The following is a 22,005-nucleotide window of genomic DNA, read 5'->3' on the forward strand; positions in this document are numbered from 1 at the left end:
ACAAGTGGGGTGTTGCTATATGTATACATTGTGAAATGATTACACAATCAAGCTAGTCAACATGTTTATCACCTCACACAGTTACCATTTTGTGGGTGTGTCTGTGTGTGGAGTAAGAAACACATAAAATCTACTTTCTTAGCAAATTTCAATACATAATACAGTATTACTAACTACAGTCACCATGCTGTACATTGGCACTATTTGTAAACCCAAAGGTAACAGATATATGATAATTCATGAAATCAAAGTGGCCTTTTTAAAATGTAGAAACATTTATTTTATTTGCAAGACTTAAACATCTATCGGTCCTGAGTGACATGCCTATGTAACTTGCACATCTCAAATTGTTAATTGTCCACTGGGAATCTGAAATTAAACCTGAAAAACTCCAAAAAGAATTCTCTATAAGACTATGGGGTAGATCCCTCTTTATTATGGTACAGATAATTATTTAATTTATTTTCTTATATAGCTTTGTCATTTTCACCTATGGAGAGCTAGGCAGAAGGCTTGATTGATATTTTTAGCATTTAGAGCTTTTTTGTTTTTTAAACAATCTGACTTTTTTCTTTTTTAAGGAAGGCAGTTGAGAAAATGGTCTTTCTTTGGGGGAGTACTAAATCCTCATGAGGTCACAATAATAAACAGCGTTCTTCTTCTAATCTGGAATTCCTAGTTTTAGTAGCTAAATATGTCACCTAAACTGAAAGTCGTCATTGCAACTAATCTCAGGCTTGAATCTTGCTCCTTCATTTTCTACCTGCATGAGCTTGGAAATGTGCTGAACTTCCGGAAGTCTCCCTTTGCATCAATTATAGAATAAAAACAAATCCTATCTACACTATAGATGCAAAAATCATCAACAGAATAATAGAAAACTAAATCTAGAAACATTTAAAAAAGGATTATATGCAATGGGCAAGTGGGATTTATCCCAAGAATAAAAGATTGTTTTAACCATGTGAAAATCTAATGATGTAATTCATCATGTTAATAGAATAAATAACAAAAATATGGTATTATCTCAATAGATGAAGAATAAAACAAATGACAAAATCTACTACCCCTTAATAATAACTTTTAAAAACCTGTAAAACTAAGAGTAGAAGAAAACTTAACTTGGTGAAGGGGGCAGCCATGGAAACCCCACAGCACACATCAGATTGTGCTGTGAAAAAATTAAACGCTTTCCCCTAACATCAGGAACAACTCAGTGATTTCCGCTTTCAGCCGCTCCATTTACCATGGTGCTGGAGGTTCTGGCCAGGGCAGTTAGGCAGGATAGAGAAATAGAAAGCATCTAGATTGGAAAGAAAGGAGTAAAACTACCTTTATTTGTAGACAACATCATCTTATGTATGTAAAATCCTGAGGAAACTTCTGAAAACTGTTAGAGCTAATAAAGAATTTTGTGAACATCAACATCCAAAATCAATCGTATTTTTTGCCCTAGTAATGAAAAGCCCAAAAATTAAATAAAAAACCATTCCATTTGCAAAAGCATCAACATGAATAAAACGATTTGACAAAACGAAATTAATCAAATCAAAATTAATTTAACAAAATAAATGTAAAGCTTTACTCTGAAAACCATAAAATATTGTTGAAAAATTTTAACAAGATTTAAATAAATAAAAATATATCATTTGAACTAAGATATGAAGATTTAATATTATTGAGATGATATTTCCCAAATTGATCTAAAGATTCAACACAATATTCGTCATGATCCCAGCCATTAGTTTTGCAGAAACTGACAAGACAAAAATTAATATGGAATTCAAGGGATCCAGAATAGTCAAAACCATCTTAAAACAGAAGAACAGAGCTGAAGGACTCGGGCTTCCCAATGTCAAAGCTTCCTACACAGCTGCAGTAATCACAAAAGCATGGCACTGGCAGTCGGCACTGGTGTAAGGAGAGACACACAGATTAATAGAATCCAACTCAGCGCCCATAAGTAAATCTTCACATTAATTGTCAATTCGTTTTTGACAACAGTGCCACAACAATTAAATAGGGGAGGGAACAGTCTTCTCAACCACTGATGCTGGAATAATTGCATATTCACCTCAAACTATATATAAAAAGTTAACTAAAAGTGTATCAAAGCCCTGACTATAAGAGCTAAAACTATAAAACTCTTAGAAGAAAACCAGTGCCTTTCTTTGAGATCCTGAAATAGACTACAGTTTCTTAGATATGACACTAAAAATGCAAACAAACAAAGAAAGAAAATGATGAAACAGACTTCTTCAATATTAAAAATTTGTGTGCTTTGAAGAATCCATTAAGAAAATAAGAGACAACCACAGAATGAAAGAAAATATTAGGAAACCATATCTTAGGGACTAACATAATTAACCCTTTAACAATGCCCCTACACAGTCAAAAATCTGCATAAAATCTTTGACTCCCCAAAAACTTAACTATTAATATCCTACTGTTGACTGACAGCCTTACTGATAGAGTCAATTAACACTATTTTATTTTTATTTATTTATTTTTTTGAGACGGAGTCTCGCTCTGTCTCCCAGGCTGGAGTGCAGTGGCCGGATCTCAGCTCACTGCAAGCTCCGCCTCCCGGGTTCCCGCCATTCTCCTGCCTCAGCCTCCCCAGTAGCTGGGACTACAGGCGCCCGCCACCGCGCCCGGCTAATTTTTTTTTTTGTATTTTTAGTAGAGACGGGGTTTCACCGTGGTCTCGATCTCCTGACCTTGTGATCCGCCCGCCTCGGCCTCCCAAAGTGCTGGGATTACAGGCTTGAGCCACCGCGCCCGGCCAATTAACACTATTTTATATGTTATACATTATGTACTGTATTTTCACAATAAAGTAACCTAGAGAAAAGAAAATGTTTAGAAATTCCTAAGAGAGAATACTATTTATTATTTATTAAGTTGAACTTATTAAGAGAGAATATTATTTATCAAGTGGAATTGGATCTTCATAAAGGCGTTCATCTCCCTCATCTTCACGCTGAGTAGGCTGAGGAGGAGGAGTAAGGGGACGGGTTGGTCTTGCTGTCTCAGGGGTTGCAGAGGTAGAAGAAAATTCATGTATAAGTGAACCCATACAGTTTAAACCATATTGTTCAAGGGTCAATTGTATAAAAAGTAATAGAAATAAAATAACACAATTAAAAATGGGAAAATACATATGAATAAACATTCCCCAAATAAGATATACAAATAGCCAAGAAATACAAGAAAACATGCTCAACATCATTAGTCATCAGGAAGTGCAAATCAAAACCGTAATGAAATAAAGCTTCACATCCACTAGGATGGCTAGTATCAAAACTATGATAACAAAGGTTGACAAAAATACAGAGAAATCAGAACCCTCACCCATTATTGGAAGGAATGTAGAAAGGTGCAGCCACCTTGTAAACAACTTGGCCGTTCTACAGAAGGTTAAACACAGAGATGCCATATGACCCTGCTTTTGAACTCCTTGGGACATACCTAAGAGAAATGAAAACACATTTTTACACAAAAGTCTGTACATGAATGTCCATATAAACTGTGTTTGTAAAAACAAATGAATAGAAACAATTCAAGTGTCAATACATTGTTTCATAGATAGATAAAATGTCGTATATGCACTTGATTCCACATGGAATATTGTTTAGTAGATGTATTTTAAACATCACATAGAATCAAAGAAGCCAGTCACACACAAAAAAGCATCAGTGGCAGACTAAGGCTGGCGACACTGAGGGGAGTGAGGAGTGACTTAAAATTAACTGTGGTGATGGTTGTGCAACTCTGTGTATTTGAAAGAAATAAATGAAATTGCATGTTTTAAATGAATACATTGCATGATATAAATTGTATCTGCTATGGACTAGTTTTTTTGTACCCACAAAATGTATATGATGAAAATCAAACCCCCAGTGTTACAGCGTTAGGAAATGGAGCCTCTGCAGGGTATGTAGGTCATGAAGGCAGAGTCCTCATGAATGGATTTAGTGCTCTTATTAAAGAGTCCCCAGGGAAACCCCTTTCCCCTTTTACCCTGTGAGGACGCAGGGAGAAGAGGATAGCCTGCAACCTGGAGGAGGACCCTCACCAGACCCTGAGTCTGCTGGTTCTTTGATCTTGGACTTCTCAGCCTCCAGAACTGTAAGAAAGAAACTGCTGTTGCTTGTAAGCCACCCAGCATATGACACCATGTGATGGCAACTTAACTAAGACAATATCTTGGGTAAAGCTGGATTTTGTGTGTGTGTGTGTGTGTATGTATATGTGTATGTATGTGTGCATATTTTACACATATATATAGTACACACATATATACAAAATAGATAATTTAATACAAAAAAGGTGAAATAAAGAAAAATAGACAAATTTACAAATGCCAATTATAAAAGAAAAATTGGTTAATTGGAATAGAAGAGCTTCTGATCATCACATTGTAAATATGTACATACACATACATACATATTATTTATGTCTTGACAGAAAAGTTCTATCCAGAACATAAAAAGAATTTCAAAAAAATCAATAAGAAAAATCAACAAGAACAAGACAAATAATTCAAATAAAAAGCAAAATACTTGACTAGCTGCTTTGGCAAAAATAGCCAATAAATATTTCTAAAGGTTTTCAAGGTAAGTTTTTTAACTTAAAAAACACTTTGTGGGTACATAGTAGGTGTACATATTTATGGGGTATTTGAGATATTTTGATATAGGCATGTAATGTGTAATAATCATATCATGAAAGAAACTATGCCTCTATGAATTTTCATAGTTCCTAAAATTCCTCTGGTTGTTTAATTCTAGTTCTATTCCATTGTGGTCAGAGAGGATGCTTGACATTATTTCAATCTTTTTGAGTGTTTTAAGACTAATTTTGTTACCTAACATATGCTGTATCCTTGAGAATGATTCATGCGCTGAGGAAAAGAATGTGTATCCTGTGGCCATTGGATGAAATGTTCTGTAACATCTAGATCCATTTCATCTACAGTGTGGAAGTTTGATGTTTCTTCGATCCATTTGGTCTATAGTGGTCTCATTAGATCCATTTGGTCTATAGTACAGATGAAGTCTGATGTTTCTTAGATCTATTTCCTCTTTAGTGGTCTCATTAGATCCATTGGTCTATAGTGCAGATTAAGTCTGATATTTCTTTGCTGATTTTCTGTCTGAAAGATCTGTTCAATGCTGAAAGTGGAGTGTTGAAGTCTCGAGCTATTATTGTATTGGAGTCTATATCTTTCTTGAGCCCCAACAATATTGGCTTATATATCTGGCTACTCCAGTGTTGGGTACATATATATTTAAAATTGTTTTATTGTCTTGCTGAATTCACCCCTTTATCATTACATAGTGACTTTCTTTGTTTCTTCTCATAGTTTTTCTCTTGAAATCTACTCTATTTTGTCTCATGTATGTATAGCTACTCCTGCTGTTTTTTGGTTTCTGTTGGTATGGAATATCTTTTTACATCCTTTTATTTTCATTCTATGTGTGTCTTTATAGGTGAAATGTGTTTCTTGTAGGCAATAGGTTAATGGTCCTTTGTTTCAATCCATTCAGCCAGTTTATGATTTTCATTGGAGAGTTTAGTCCATTTACATTCAATATTATTATTGATAAGTAAGGACTTACTCCTATGATTTTGTTATTTGTTTTCTGATTGTTTTGTGGTCTTCTCTTCCTTTCCTTCCTGTCTTCTTTTTAGTAAAGGTGATTTTCTCTGATGATATAATTTACTTTCTTGCTTTTTATCTTTTGTCTATCCTTTGCATGTTTTTCGTTTGTTTGTTTGAGGATACCATGAGGCTTGCACATACTATCCTATAACCCATTATTTTAAACTGATAACAACATAGCACTGTTTGCATAAAAAACAAATAAGCAATAAGAAAACTGATAAAGACTCTATGCCTTAATTTCCCCCCCTTTTTTAGCAGTTTGTTGTTGCTATTTCTCTTACTGTGCTACCTACGTCTTAAAAAGTTGCTGTAGTTAATATTTTTGACTTGTTCATTTAGTTTTTCTACTTAAGTAAGAGTAATTTACATACCACAGTTACAGTGTGATAATATTCTGTTTTTCTGTGTACTTAGTATTACCAGTGAGTTTTGTACCTTTAGATGATTGTTTTCTTAATTGTGCATTAATGTCCTTTTCATTCTGATTGAAGTACTCCCTTTAGCATTTCTTGTAGGAAAGGTCTGGTGTTGATAAAATCCTTCAGCTTTTGTTTGTCTGGGAAAGTCTTTATTTTGCCTTCATGTTGAAGTACATTTTCACCAAACACACTACCTTGAGGTAACAGTTTTTTTCCTCCTGCCCTTTCGATCTATCATACCACTCTCTTCTGGCCTTTAAGGTGTTCACTGAAAAGTCTGCTGCTAGATGTATTGGAGCTCCATTGCATGTTGTTTGTTTATTTTCTCTTGCTGCTTTTAGGATTCTTTCTTTACCATTCACCTTTGGGAGTTTGATTATTAAATGTCTTGAGGTCATCTTCCTTGGGTAAATCTACTTGATGTTCTATGATGATTTTGTACTTGGATGTTGATCCCTTTCTCTAAATTTCAGGAGTTCTTTGTTAGTATCCTGTTGAATAAACTCTCTATTTCTGTCTCTCTACTTCCTCTTTGATGCCAAAACTCTTACATTTGCCATTTGAGGCAGTTTTCTGGATCTTGTAGGTGTGCTTGTTGTTTTTTATTATTTTCTTAATTCCCTCTGATTTTGTATTTTCAAATAGGCTGTCTTCAAGCTTACTAACCCTTTCTTCTACTTGATTAATTTTGCTACTTAAAGTCTCCAATGGGCCGGGCACGGTGGCTCACACTTGTAATCCCAGAACTTTGGGAGGCCAGGGCAGGTGGATCACCTGAGGCCAGGAGTTTGTGAACAGCAAATAGCATGGCCAACATGCTGTGTCTACTGAAAATACAAACAAACAAACAAAATTAGCTGGGCATGGTGGCAGGCACCTGTAATCCCAGATACTCAGGAGGCTGAGGCAGGAGAATTGCTTGAACCCCAAGAGGCGGAGGTTACAATGAGCCAAGATCGTGCCACTGCACTCCAGCCTAGGCAACAAGAGTGAAATTCTGTCTCAAAAACAAAAACAAAAACAAAACAAAAACCAAAAAGTCTCAGTTGCATTTTCCAACTCTAAAGTTTCTGCTTGATTATTTTTAATTATTTTAGAATCTTTTGTTAAATTTATCTGAAACAATTCTGAATTCCTTCTCTGTGTTATCTTGAATTTCAGTTTCCTCATAGCAGCTCTTTTGAATTCTCTGAAAGGTCACATATCTCCGTTTCTCCAGGATAGGTTCCTGGTGCCTTATTTAGTTCGTTTGGTGAGGTCATGTTTTCCTGGTCTGTCTTGATACTCATAGATGTTTGTCTGTATTGGGGCATTGAAGAGTTAAGTATTTATTGTAGCCTTTGAAGTCTGGACTTGTTTGTATCGTCCTTCTTGAAAAGGCTTTCCAAATATTCGAAAAGACTCGGGTGTTGTGATCTACGCCATATCTGCCTCAGAGGGAATCCTAACTCCAGTAGTGCTGTGGTTCTTACAGACCCTTAGAGGTACCACTGTGACGGTCTCGGACAAGGTTCAGAAGAACTAATTATCTGGATTCCCAGGTACAGACATTTGTCTTCCACTCTTGTTTTTGCCCAAACAAACAAAGTATCTGTCTCTGCCTGCACTGAGCCTCCTGGAGCTAGGGGTGGGGTGACACAAGGAACCCTGAGGCCATCAACCCTAGGACGGTGCTGCATCAGACCTGAAGCCAGGACAGCACGGGTCTCACCCAAGGCCTGCTGTAATCACTCCCTGGCTACCACCTTTGTTTGCCCAAAGCCCTGGGGCTCAACAATCAGCAGGTGACAGACTCAGGGAGGCCTATGGCCTTCCCTTCATGATGGCAAGTTTCTCCAGGCCTTTGGTGGATACAGAGTTGCCATCCAGGGGCCAGGGACTAGAGTTAAAAAGTTGGAAGTCCACCTTGTGTTCTATTGTCCTGTGGCTCCGCTGGCAATCAAATCACAAGACACAATCCTTTCCACTCTTCCCTCCCCTTTGCAAAGGCAGAGGAGTGTCACCCTAGGGCCACTGCCACCTCAGGCCCACAAGGAGTACTGCCACACTCTCCCAAGGTTCCCTTAAGGCCCAAGGGCTCTTCAGTCTGCTTGTGGTGAATGCTGTCTGGCCCTGAACTCACCCCTCAGGGGAGTGCTCCCCATGCCAGCCCAGGGCAGGTTCAGAAAGGCCATCCAAGAGCCAAGTCCTGGAATCGAGGACTCCAAAATCTCGCCTTGTGCTCTACCCCACTGTGGCTGAGGTAGTACCTAAGGTGCAAGACAAAGTCCCCTTTACTTTTCCCTCCACTTTTAACAAGCAAAAGGAGCCTTGCCCCTTAGCCATCATGGCTGGGAATGTGCTGAGTCTCACCTGAAGCCAGCAAGTATCAGCATAGTACCTGGGTATTGCTGCTGATTATTTAGGGCTTAAGGGCTCTTTAGTTAGCAGGTAATGAATCCTTCCAGGACTGGGTCATTCGTTTCAAGACAGTTGGTTTCCTTCCAGCCCACCGTGTATCTAAAAATGTCTGGGGGCCCTAACCAACATGTAGAAACCTTGTCTCTACTAAGAATACAAAATTAGCCAGGCATGGTGGTGCATGCCTGTAATTCTAGCTACTCGGGAGGCTGAGGCAGGAGAATTGCTTGAACCCGGGAAGCAGAGGTTGAGGTAAACCGAGATCGCACCACTGCACTCCAGCCTGGGTAATAACAGCAAAACTCCGTCTCAAAAAAAAAAAATGTCTGGGGGCTAGGAAAAAATGTCGGGGGTGGGGGGGTGCTAAGGCCTGGAAAGGGGGCCTCATAACTCTGACTGGTGCCCTGTCCTGCTGTGGCTGAGCTGGTATCCAAGATGCAAGACAAAGTGCTCCCTACTCTTCCCTCTCTTCTCCTCAAGTGGAAGGAAGTGTCTCTTTTGGAGCCACAAGCTGTATAGCCTGTGGTTAGAGGAAGGGTGCCAGCACTTTCTTAGCCACCCTGGCTGGTGTCTCTGTGGGTCGCATGCCCTCGTAGTCTACTGTCTCTGGGCCCAGTTGAGCCCTAGGACTCACCTAGGTATTGAAGTCCTTGTGGCCTACAATACCTTTCTTTGGAGCCCCAGAGCACTTTAGCCCATGGTGGCGAGGCTTGTGGGAACTCAAGTTCTGACAGCTGGAGGTGGTGACTCCCTTCTGGCTAGGGCTGGTTTAAAAACTCTTTCCATGGGTGGGTGTCAGTTGAGTTTGACCCAGTTTTGCTTTGTGCTATAACAAGGGCAGCACTGAGCTCTATGCCTCACAATTGCTGGCTCTCCCTCTTCCCAGGGCACAGAAACACTCTCTGCACCATGAGGCTGCTTCCAGGGTAAGGAGGAGTGGTGGCATCAGTGACTCAAGACTGCTTTTCCTACCTCTTCAGTGCCTCGTTCAGTGAAATGAAGTAAAAACCAGATCCTGTGAGTCCTCGCCTGATTTCAAGCTCTTACAGAGGTTCTTTTTTCATGTAAATAGTTCTTGAATTGGTATCCTTGTGGAGGGGAGGTGGTAATTGGTGGAGACTTCTAGTCCATTATCTTGCCCCACCACTTTCCTTCAATGTAATTTTTCACTAGGAAAACACACACAAAAAATACAACCTAATATTATTTACATTCCTTTGCTAAATCGATTAAAAATAGAGACAGGACAAGAGAATGAAATATTAAGTGTTGGTGATGATACAGAAGAACTGAATTTGCTCACCCTACTTACGGGAGTATAGATTGATGCAGGAACTGTGGAAAGCACATTAGTAGTATTTACCAAAGGTAAACATTCATCTTCCAGAAATTCACATCCCAGAATTCCTCTCCTGGGCACATCACCGAGAGAAACATGTGCATCTGGTCACCAAATGGCGTGTACAAACAGATTCCCAGAACTGGAGTCTCATCAAATGATGACCAACACCAGAATGGAGAAGTATAGCATGCCATATTCCCACAATGGAATCTTGTGTAACGATGAGAGTGTGTGCGCGACCACATGAAACAACATGGAGAGATCTCACAAACAGAGTGTTGAATGACATAACTAAGGCGCAGAGAGTGCACACTCAGTAAATGAGAGTAGTCTGTGGTGCTAGAAGTTCAGATAATGGCTCCCCTTGGGGACCGGATGATGAAAAGGGGCTTCACAGATGCTTCTAGGCATGACTGATGCTTTGTTTCTCGGACCGATCTGGGTTGTAGACACAAAGCTGTGCTCATTTGTGAAATGTTTTTGAGCTGTACACTTATGGTTATAACATCCTTTTCTTATGTATGTTATAATTCAATAAAACGTCTACAAAATCAATCAAATTGATATATAGTTTAGGTATATTACCTAGTCATAAAACAACTCCTTAAAATTCAGAAAAGGATATAATTTAGACGGCATTTACTGTGTGGGGAAGGCTACAAGAGGAGACAATTGAGAATGGTGTTTACTGTGTGGGGAAGGCTACAGAATGAGTTTAGGGAAGGGTTGCTCAGCTACATTCTTCAATATTAGTAATAATATGAGGTTTGGTGCTGGGTTCATGGGTGTTGGTGTTGTGATTATGCTTCCCATGTTGCATATGTTTCCAATCGACTAGGAGCATGGGAATGAAAAGAAGCCTGATGCAGAAAGCCGGGCAAGATGTGATGGGGAATGAACCACTGTGATGGCAGTGAAAGCATCAAGATATATTATTTTAAAGGAGAATCTATGTTAAGTGCCATTTGACAGCCTATGCAGGTGAGACGCAGGCTTCTGGTCTGAACAGCTGGGTGGACAGTGGTGCTGAGAAGAAGCCAGGGAAGAAGCAGATTTGCAGAGCACATGGAGAACACTGTTCTGAGCATGTTTAAATTCAGACATAGAAGGAAGTTATCAGTGAAATGTCAGGTAAGCAGCTGGATGTATATAAATGTGATTCTCCAAGGAGATGTCTGAGTGGGCAATATAAATTTGAAAGTCGTCAGCATAAAAATGACATGAAAAGCATATTAGAATGGATGCAATATCTAGGAGAAGAGTGCATGGAGAGGTAAACACAGAGTCCAAGTTCAAATCCTCAGTGATTTTAAGAGGTAGGTTTGGATGGAAAGGAAGAGCAGCAAAGAAAAATAGAAATTAGTCAACTGAGTAGAAAGACATCCAAGAGAGCTGGTGTCAGGAAACAAAAAAAAGTGTTTCAAAAAATTTCAGCTAAGAACAGACTAAAAAGGTGAGCAAGACTGAAACAGAAAAATCACCACTGAATTGGGAGACATGCAAATCATCAGAGACTTTTTCAAGAAAGTATCAATGGAGTGATGGGTAAGGAAGACAGGAATGAGTTGAAGAGTGGATTGGGAGGTAAGGAGGGGAGACAGTAACAAATAACATTGCTGTTATTATGACACTGTAAATAATCTAAGGTCTGGAACATAATAGGTGCTAAATAAATATTTTTGAGCACACAAATAAGTGAACAGGAATGACCTTATACTTTGTTTTACCCAAAAGTAACTAAAAACACTTATTTATATGTCTTTATCTCTTTATTTTAATTTTTTAAACGCCAGACAAAGCCAGTGAGATATATGGTAAATTGCACATGAAAACACAGATTTAGCCGGTGGTAGGACTGACATGTGTCCAATATCTTGGCTAATAAATGTCTCCTCTTGAGACAAAGAATATAAATTTATGAACATAAACAATGAAGAGTTATTGCATGTTTACTATGTGAAAGATCAGTAGACATTGCAAAGTGCATTCAAAAATTTTAAACCATTTAATATTTTATTCTGCTATACTCAAAACAGCATGAAAAACATATGAACATAAGAGGTTTTCGAAAATGGATCTTTCCCCATAAGCTTGAAGTACTCTACTAAACACAGTACTATATACTACTATCCCACTAGTAATACATTTTGAGGTTGTATTCATTGAAATATATTCCAGTGGGTCTATCCGGGGGTCATGCTGGTTGTGAGTGTGTCTGTGAAATTTGATTACCCGTTTCACTTGCTAAAAATATCAAGGCCTGCAGAATTCACTTAACTTTCTTAATTGAGGTCCCTATGGTTACAGCATAGATAAATATCAACATAGAGGAAAAGTTTTTAAAAATATCCTAGAAGCATCCAGCATTTAATTATAATTTACAAGGGCCATGTCTTCATTTTATTTGTGGGGGAAAATAAAGACAAGTACCTTTATTTATCTGTAGTCTCCAAGTTTTGTGTTAAAAGTGGAGAATTATACGCTAAAAATTGCAAGCCAGAAGTTTTAGTTGGGTACATTTTGGATACTTTTTGTTTATTTATTTTATATTATTTTATTTTTTTGAGTCGGGATCTCACTGTGTCAGCCAGGCCGGAATGCAGTTGTGCGATCACGGCTCACGGCAGCATCAACCAATTGGATTCAGGCGATCCTCCCACCTCAGCCTCCTGAGTGGCTGGGACTACAGGCTCTCACCACCACGCCTGGATAAATCTTGCATTTTTTGTAGAGATAGGGTTATACACTTTGTTAGAAAACCAAAACTTTGAGCAAAACATAAAAATTCCTCACAATAAGATTTGCCAAACTGAATGAAGAAAATAATGGATTATCAGAATAATTTTAATAATTAAAAAATTAAATATATTTTTTAACAAAGAAGCCTCCAAGCCCACATGGCTTTATAGGAGAATTTTTAAAACAATTTGTAAAAGAAATAACACTAAACATTCAAAAATTTTCAGATAAAAATGTATAAAATATTTCTTAAGTAGTTTGTGTTAAATGAAGCCTACCTAAATTTTATATTTAAAAAATTGCTGCTGATGTTAAGGTAAGTACCTTCATCTCTTACGAATGTGATGCAAACATTTTAAGCAATCTATTACAGTTGGAAAAACAAAAATTTTAAACGAATTATTAACAAGTTGAACCCAGTGATTTACATTAACAAGTCGAACCCAGTGTTATCAATGACATATTATCATTAATGAATATAATTATAATCATATGATTATTATTATAATTAATGATGATAACATTATTGTACATATAAAGTTGATCTAGTTCATATGTAAATAAATTTCATATATATTTTATAAATTTATATATGAAACCTACCAACTGTATGTATGATGGTAATGTATATATTTCACATATATGTGTTTATGTATGATTATATATACATATGCTATATGGGTTTATATATGATAATATATGTTTATATATTTCATCTATATGTTTATATAGAGGTGAATATAGATGTGAAATATATATGTGAATATATTAATCATATCATAAAATTTTAACAAAATTCATTTATGTCAGTAACAGGAAAAGGAATAACATGTATCATTACTTCAATATACTCATTAGAAGCATTTTAAATAAAAATTCTCAGCAAATATGGATAGAAGGATATCTTCTTAATCTGATAAAGAATATCAAACAAAAAACAGAACAGAACTTGCAGTAAAATGATCAGTGGTAAAATACAGAAAGTGTTTCCCTTTTCAGGACAAGGATGCCTACTCATAGCATTTCCATTCAAAGTTAGACCGATCCAATACTGTACCTGAACAATCAAGCAAGAAAAATTAAAAAGGCATAAGAATGGAAATGAATAAGTACTATTTTCAAATGACATGATTATATAGCTAGGAAATCTAAATTAATCAAAGGCAAATTTTTAGAATTAATAAGTGAATTTAATAAAGATGGGATCCAATATCAATATAAATTCAATGAACTGTATATTTGCATATCAGCCACAAACAAGTAAGAAATGAAATTAACAGTAAAATGCTACTTAAAATAGCATTCATAAATATCCGATGCCAAGAAATAAGTTTAACAAAAGGGATACAAGACTTCTGTACTGATAAATACAAACCATTTATATTAGCCCGTTTTCATGCTGCTGATAAAGACATACTTGAGACTGGGCAATTTACAAAAGAAAGAGGTTTATTGGGCTTACAGTTCCACGTGACTGGGGAGTCCTCATGGAAGAAGGCAAGGAGGAGCGAGTCACATCTTATGTGGATGGCAGCAGGCAAAAAAAAGAGAGCTTGTGCAGGGAAACTCCCGTTTGCAAAACCATCAGATCTCGTGAGACCCATTCACTGTCACTAGAACAGCATGGGGAAAGACCAACCCCATGACTCAATCACCTCCCACCAGGTCCTTCCACAACACGTGGGAATTATGGGAGCTACAAAATGAGATTTGGGTGGGGACACAGAGCCAAACCATATCACCATTATTGAGAAAAAATAAAGAAACCTAAAAATGGCTATCTGTATCATATTAGAGGGTTGCAAGATCAATATTTTAGATAAGTCAATCCCCTAAAATGTATCTATTAATTCAGTACTGTTTCACCCCCCGCAGGATTTATGTTTGTGTGAGTGAGTTTTTTAGTGTGCATATCCACAAGCTGATTCCAAAGTGGATATGGCCATGCAGTTTGCTAAGAAGAGCTAAGATAATATTGAAGAACAAAGCTAGAGGACTTACAATTCACATATTGGGACCTATAAGGGTAATAGAAATCATTACAATGTGATTTGGTAAACAAGATGAATGTTTAACAGTGGAACAGTGTCCAGAAATAGACTCATACATACACATACATGAACCCGAGTAATGACAGAGATCATACTTACTAGGAGGCCATTTCAGTAAGTGGTGCTGGGCTCCTTGGATTTTCTATACGTAAAACCAGTTTGCATCCTTACTTTAAAGTATTTACAAAAATTAACTTCAGATACAGTGCAGGTCTACATATGACAGGTAAACCATAAAGATTTAGAAGAACATATCTTCAAAGGCATTGAAGTTTTTAATTTTTTGTATATCCTTAAAATAGACAAAAAATAATAGTGAGCAATACTAAGATTAAAAACTTTGATCATCAAAAGGTACTATTAAAGTGAAGAAGCAGCTTCAGAAAAGCGGGAAATACTGCCACATATATATCCTACAAAGGACATGTATTCGGTATGTATAAAGAAATTCTACATGCCAATAAGAAAAATGAGTAAAATATTTGAACAGACACTTTACACAAGAGGATATACAAAAACGGCCAATAAATCCTTCCAAATGAAGAAGACAGAGTGTTTAACTTTCAAACTGGCAGAAGTTAGAGTGATAAAAATTAACCAGTTTTATAGAAGTTTCAAAAGGAGAAAACAGATATAAAGACATGGTTGAAAGCAAAAGTATAATCAGTCATTAAAATTACCTTTAAAAAGGCTAAATATTTAATTAAAAAGTTTAGAATAATGAATTAAAAACTATATGATGTTTATGAGAAATATTTATAACTCAGGAATACACGGCTATTGAAAATAAAAGCATTGAACTATGTATGTGTATAATTGAAATGTTAAAGGAAAGTCTGGCTGGGTCAGTAAATACAAAAGTGACTGAGGTATCTTGCATTAGGAGATAAGCAGGATAACTTAATAATAATTGAATTCTCTATTATTTAGAAACATATAAAAAATACATACTCCAGTATAAAGTCATATACATGCATCCTAGAATACATGTACGAATGAGGTCTGTAGCAGCATTGCTCATAATGGCCCCAAATCAGAAATAATCCAAATGTCCACCAAAAGTTTTAAGCCACAATGGATCACAACTAATGCACATCACATTAACAACAGAAACAGAAACTGAGTAAAAGAAACCAACCACAAAAGAATGCAGAGTATTATACTATTTTTTTTAAAGCTCAATGCCTGGAGAAACTATTTCTTATTATTCAACAAACATATAAACTCTATGTAGGTTGAAAGCTATAAATTTATAAAAGGGAATATCAATTACAAACATCATCAGTTATGGAAATGCAAATGAAAATAAGATAATCTACACACCTACCAGAAGATCTAAAATGAAATTTAAAATATTAAGTATTGGTGAGAAATTGGAACCATCATGTGCTGCTGGTGGGAATGTAAATTGGTGCAACCTACCAAACTTTGGAAAATATTTTGGCAATATTACTAAAACAGCATGTGCAATTCCACTTGTAGATATATACTCAACAAAAATGTATACATTTGTTCACCAATAAATAAATTGTTATTCATAACAGAAATATTTCTAGTAGCCCTAAACTGGAAAGTAACCACATACCCACCAATAATGGAATGAATGAATGAATTGTGAAATAGTTCCACAATGGACTACTATACAGCATTGATAAGGAAAAATGTATAAGATTGAATCAACCAATGAAAGCCTGATTTTATTCCTAATGTTAATGAGAATGCTTCTATTATTCTACTACTTTTTATAATGTTGACTTCGATTTCTGGTACATATCCTTTATCAAGTTAAAGACATTTTTTATACCTTAGTTTCATAAGAGCTTTTATTACAGTGTTGAATTGTATCAAATGTTTATAACATTAAGATAATTGTATTGTTTTAATCCATTAATTTCCTGAGATAGATTTTCTAGTATTGAACAAAAGGTGATTTTTTAAATTTGAAGCTCCTTTAATATCAAAACAAACATTACAGTTACAATGTCATATTCTATTAGTACACTTTTGTAGTCTCTTTGCAAATATTTTATTTCATATTTTGTGCCAATGTCCGTAAGTGGAAATGTCCTATAATTTACCCGTTTTATCACTGTCTAGTTTTGGCATCAAGATTTTTAGTTCCTTAAATTACTTTTGAAGGTTTTTGGTTTTCTTATTCTCCAGAATAGTTTACATAGAATATACATTTTCTGGTCTTTGAAGTTCTGAAAAATTATTTCAGCCTAGAAATTTTCAGGTTAGGATAGTGATTCAGATGACGATGATGATGATGATGGTGATGATTCACTTACAATTTTATTTTTCCCCATGATACATAATTTACTTGTATTTGTCACTCATTCTTGAGTTAGTTTTGGCAATGTATCTTTTCTCATAAAATCATTTTTCTCTTCTAAATTGTTAAGTTGTCATTAAGGTATGTATTTTATTTTTATAAGTATGTATCAATTCCATAATTATAGTTCTAATTTCTTTGATGGTATTCTTAATATTTTCTAGTTATTTTTCTAAACCTTTTTAAAAATTAGATTTGTAAAATATTTCTCTATTTTTAATAATTTTAAGAAAATATGGTTTTGATTTTATTGATTGAATTTACTGAGTTTTAACACTTTTGATTTTACATTGTATTTAATGTATGCTTATATTTTTATTCAGGCACTATCTCTACTTTTGTCCTACCTCATGAAAATGAACGTATAGTTCATGCTGGAAGGGACTAGGGTGGAACAGAAAGCAGAGAAAACCAAGAATAGAGGTTATGTGGGCAAGGCTGCAGGAGAAGCAGCTGGAGGAAGAGCAGGCTGGCTGGACTAAAAATTTAATCGGGTAAAATGCACTGGACACCGCCATAAGGCAATGTTTTGGGTGTGGTCAAAAATATACAAAAGTATACTAATAATTCTTTTACTTTGGAGATATGTCACATTTAAGAAGTATAACAGAAAAAAAACAGTTTTAATAATTTAATTTTAGAGACAGAGAACTTGTACTCCTAGGAGTAGGAAAGTGTCTAGCTTCCAGAGGGGCAACTGCTAATTCAGTTGGAAACAGCAAATAAAGAACTTAAAATCAGCATATAAAAAGCAGTGTATTTCTGAAGACTAACAGTGAACAAGTTGAAAATTAAATTTAGAACCCAACCCCATTTATTGTACAATTAAAAAGAATAAAATTCTCAGAAACAATCTTACCTAAGAAGATGAAAAAACGTGTATTCTGAAAACTACAGACATTGATTAATTAAATTAACATACACACAAATAAATAGAAAAACATCCCATGTTCATGAATAGGAAGACTTAATATTGTGAAAATGTCTCTACTACCTAAAGCAATCTACAGATTTAATATAATTTCTATTGAAATCCCACTAACATTTTTAACAAAAATAGAAAAAAAATACCAAAATTCATATGGAACCTGAAAGGACTCCAAATAGCAAAAGCATTTTTGAGAAAGAAGAACAGGGCTGTAGTCATCACACTTCCTGATTCCAACCTACATTACAACACTACTGTAATTAAGCAGTATGGTAGTGGTATAATGTTTTATTTGGTATTAGAATAAAAAGCTCCTTATATACTTTCTGCCTTTACGATTTCTCGAGGCTTATGTCTTGCCCTGTGGTGTTAAGAAATGTTCAGATTCTGAAAATGTGCTCTTAAATAATTCTTCAGCTTAATCTATTGTTTATGATTTTGTTCTCCAGCTGCAATGATTCTAATTTTATCTATAGGCTGTCCTATCTTGATAATCATGTTTCTAATTTCTTCAAGAGCTCTGTTTTGTAAAAATTATTATACCCTATTCTTGTGTTATGGATGCAATGTCTTCTCCTGTCCCTATATTTTCCACCCTGTCATCTCAGGGGTATGTTTTGCTGTGTGTTTACTTTGTGTTGCTTGCTAACTTCTGTTGCTAACTTTTATGAAATACTTGGCGATCTTGTTTTTTGCTTAGATTATCTTCCTAATTCCCTGTTCCTCTGTCTATGGAGTTTGTCTTTATCATTACTGGCATTTTATGATTGAAGAGGCAGAACAAAACACCCTGTAGTCGGGATGGATGAGCTTGCTAGTCCCAGGTCTTCCGGGCATAGGCGTTCAACATTATTTTTATAGTTTTTCAAGATTTGAAGTAAGTGAGGAAGGAAGTAATGTTTCCATCCTAATCCAATCTCCACCTTTATCCTTTTTTCGTCCTATAAGATCAATAAGTGTAAGAACCCTGAGAAACTCAGACAAAGGTTACATTTTTAGGTTAATCAAAGAAGAAAAATAAAAGCTTAAATTACCTAACAAACAAAATGTGCCAACAAGATCAGCATCCAAGGGTAAAAATGTACTTTAATTCACAAACTTTAATGGCAAAGTAACGTCTTAATATTAAAAAATCAGTATTTTAATATTCCATAACAAAAAGTAATATACAGATGTGATATAGATTGCACTATGCCTCCTCCATTAACAAAGAAGACTACATATAGTTTAACATTTTATTCCAAGTTTAAACATCTCCAGATAGGAAAGAAAAATTCCTAGAATTTCTTTTCATAAAAATCACATTGCTTTTAATTTAATTTAACCAATCCTGTGCCTTAAAATCAAAGATAAAATACTGTGAGCAGAGTCTCCTCATCCCTAGACCTCCAAAGTGAACGTTACGCAGTAGTGACCATAGCTGGAGAAAATGTGGGTTAAAATCAAGTGTGCTTGTCTCTGCATACGTAGCTAAGTACTAGGTTAAGACTTTTCCTATCCCTCTTAGGCATGTAAGGCAGACCCAGAAGACTACAGAAGTGGTAACACCAGTAATTATTAATAGAACAGAATCTAGGATTAGAAGTTTGGGATTTAGACAACATCTTATCTCTCAGATTTATGTATGAAAAAGTCTACTCTATTTTACCTTCTAGACTTTGTGTGCATTATCTGTCATTACCAGGGTCCCCAAGTCAGAAAGTAGATCATCCCGTCTTTGAGAACTGCTAATCATTGTGTGTGTGTGTGTGTGTGTGTGTGTCTGCGTGCGCACGCACGCATCTCTCTCAACAAACCTTATGTAGACTCTGAAGTTGCAATCTAGGATAGCAGGATAGCACTATTAGGTCATGAATTGTCACCTAAATACTTTGATTCCAGCACTGTTGCTGAATAGGGGTTTATCCAATTATTTTTTTATCAACTGACATCCTTGAAGCCAAAGGTTGACATTAAGCAATTAATACTAACTCACTTAGTTTCAGATATTATTCTGCTAGAATATTATTTTAAAATAAAATAAAATTATTTTTATTTTTATTTGGTGGCTGGTCCAGGGTGGAAGCATGTGGTACTAACATTGGCTCTTAATATGCTTTATGGAATTTAATTCATCAACATTAACTAGTTAAATTGTCTTAATCTATAAAATGCCAAGTTATTAGATACTAATATTGCATAGTATGTTGAAAGAATGCAATTGTCAAAAAGTCCTGTTTTTCAGATAGATACATATGAGGTTAAACATGTGATAGGGAAAGGGGAAGGGATTAAATTCAAATGTTGGAATGCTACTGGAGAAAGTAGATTTTTATATGCTTCAAGAAATAGAGATCAAAAAATATTAGAGACTAATGAGTAAATGGTGAAAAGGTCTTTCTAAAAGCAAAGGGACTGAGTGCGGTGGCTCACACCTGTAATCCCAGCACTTTGGGAGGCTGAGGCAGGCGGAACACTTGAGGTCAGGAGTTTGAGACCAGTCTGGACAACTTGGTGAAACTCTGTCTCTACTAAAAACACAAAAATCAGCTGGGCATGGTGCGTGCACCTGTAGTCCCAGCTACTCTACTCGGGAGGCTGAGGCAGGAGAATTGCTTGAACCCAAGAGGTGGAGGCTGCAGTGAGCCGAGATTGCACCACTGCATTCCAGCCTGGGCGACGGAGACAGACTCTGTCCCAATAAATAAATAAATTAAATAAAACAAAATAAAATAAAAATAAAAGGAAGTATAGAGAGTAGAAGGGAGTAGCCAGGCTCACCTTTTCAAAGAGTAAGAGGCATGTACCTCACGGTTCCTCCCAGGACCAGCTATGTCCCTCAGATTTAATCAGCTGCACCATGGAGTACTCATATTAGATTCCTAGGGTGGCCATAACAAAGTACCATGAACTAGGTGACTTAAAACAACAGAAATCCACTGTCTCTCGGTTCTAGAGTCTGGGAAGTCAATCACCCTGTTACCAGCAGAGGCTCCTTCCTCTGAAATCTGTAGGGGAGGATCCTTTTTTGCCTCCTGCAGCTTCTGGTGGCAAATGAGAATCCTTGGCATTCTTGAGCTGTATCGTTGTTCCAATCTCATCTCCACTGTCGCCTGTGCGTCTGCCCATATGTCTCTTTCCTCTCCTTAAAGGACACCAGTAACACCAAAGTAGGGGTCCATCCCAGTCCGGTGTGACCTCATCTTAACTAATTACATCCGCAACTGCTCTATTTCCAAGTAAGGTGCCCTCCTCAGGCACTGGGGGTTAGGAGTTTAACACGTCTTCTTCTTGGGTGGAGAGGACCATAATTTAACGCGTAGAGGCTGCCAATGACTCAATGTGAAGGCCAGGAACCACTGTCTGTCCTTTCTCCTTACCCCCCAGGTCAGTATTTCCTCTTAAATAAATAAAAAGCCCATTTTACATGGTTCCTAAGTTCGCTTGTAAATCTGAAGTGTCAGTTTTCTCTTATGCACTTTTTGTGTGCCAAAATTAAATCCAACAAATATTTATTGAAAGCCTACAATCTGTAATTTCTTAAAGAATTAGATCAAGAGCCTCCAGTCGCCAGGTGTATCTAAAGAGCAAAATAATCATATTAGTAACCTAACTTAGAAAAGGCATAAAAAAGACAGAACAAAATGACCATTAGCACATATGCATCTGAGAGAAATAAGAATATTGCATATTTTAGAAATAATGTGATCAATAAACAAAATTATATGAGACACTTAGCATGTATTGGTTTTCAATAAATACTTGATATTGTTATTTGAATCAACTAGAGAGTTTATTTGATTTAGTGAAAGATGAGTTGGGGAACAGAAAAGTAACAATGGCCCCAAAATATAAGAACCTTCAAAGAAAACAGTAGCACCAACCGTTTTAAGGAAAGGGAAAGAGAATAAAATATAAGAATCTCAACAAAGAACATTAAAACACAAAAAGTCTTTCACTGAGCCAACACATTACTGGAAATAATAAAGTGTCACGTTTTCCCAGCTATGTTTTAAACGTGAACACTGGAGTGTAAGGATTTCAAATGTGAATTAAGAGGAAACAACGGTCAGGAAATGCTCTTGTGTGAAGAAAAGGAATGCCCTAAAAGCATCAAGGTGGTGCTCCACTGGCCACTTCT

The 22,005-nt window shown here is 36.2% G+C and overlaps 1 long non-coding RNA gene across 2 annotated transcripts in view; it reads right to left on the reverse strand.

Annotated features, from left to right (window-relative positions):
* Window positions 1-22,005, reverse strand: part of LOC139358005 (uncharacterized) — a 52,732-nt gene that overhangs the window by 6,167 nt on the left and 24,560 nt on the right. Inside the window, exons 3-4 of one of the 2 annotated variants that reach the window (XR_011612185.1) lie at window positions 9,463-9,659; window positions 3,355-3,471 (exon numbers count right to left, since the gene is read on the reverse strand). This is a non-coding gene — a long non-coding RNA (uncharacterized lncRNA). Of the gene's footprint in view, window positions 1-3,354; window positions 3,472-9,124; window positions 9,244-9,462; window positions 9,660-22,005 lie in introns of those variants that run through there. The other variant, XR_011612186.1, reaches the window with a different exon arrangement.

The sequence above is a fragment of the Macaca nemestrina genome, chromosome 13, assembly GCF_043159975.1.
Source record: "Macaca nemestrina isolate mMacNem1 chromosome 13, mMacNem.hap1, whole genome shotgun sequence".
NCBI lineage: Eukaryota > Metazoa > Chordata > Mammalia > Primates > Cercopithecidae > Macaca > Macaca nemestrina.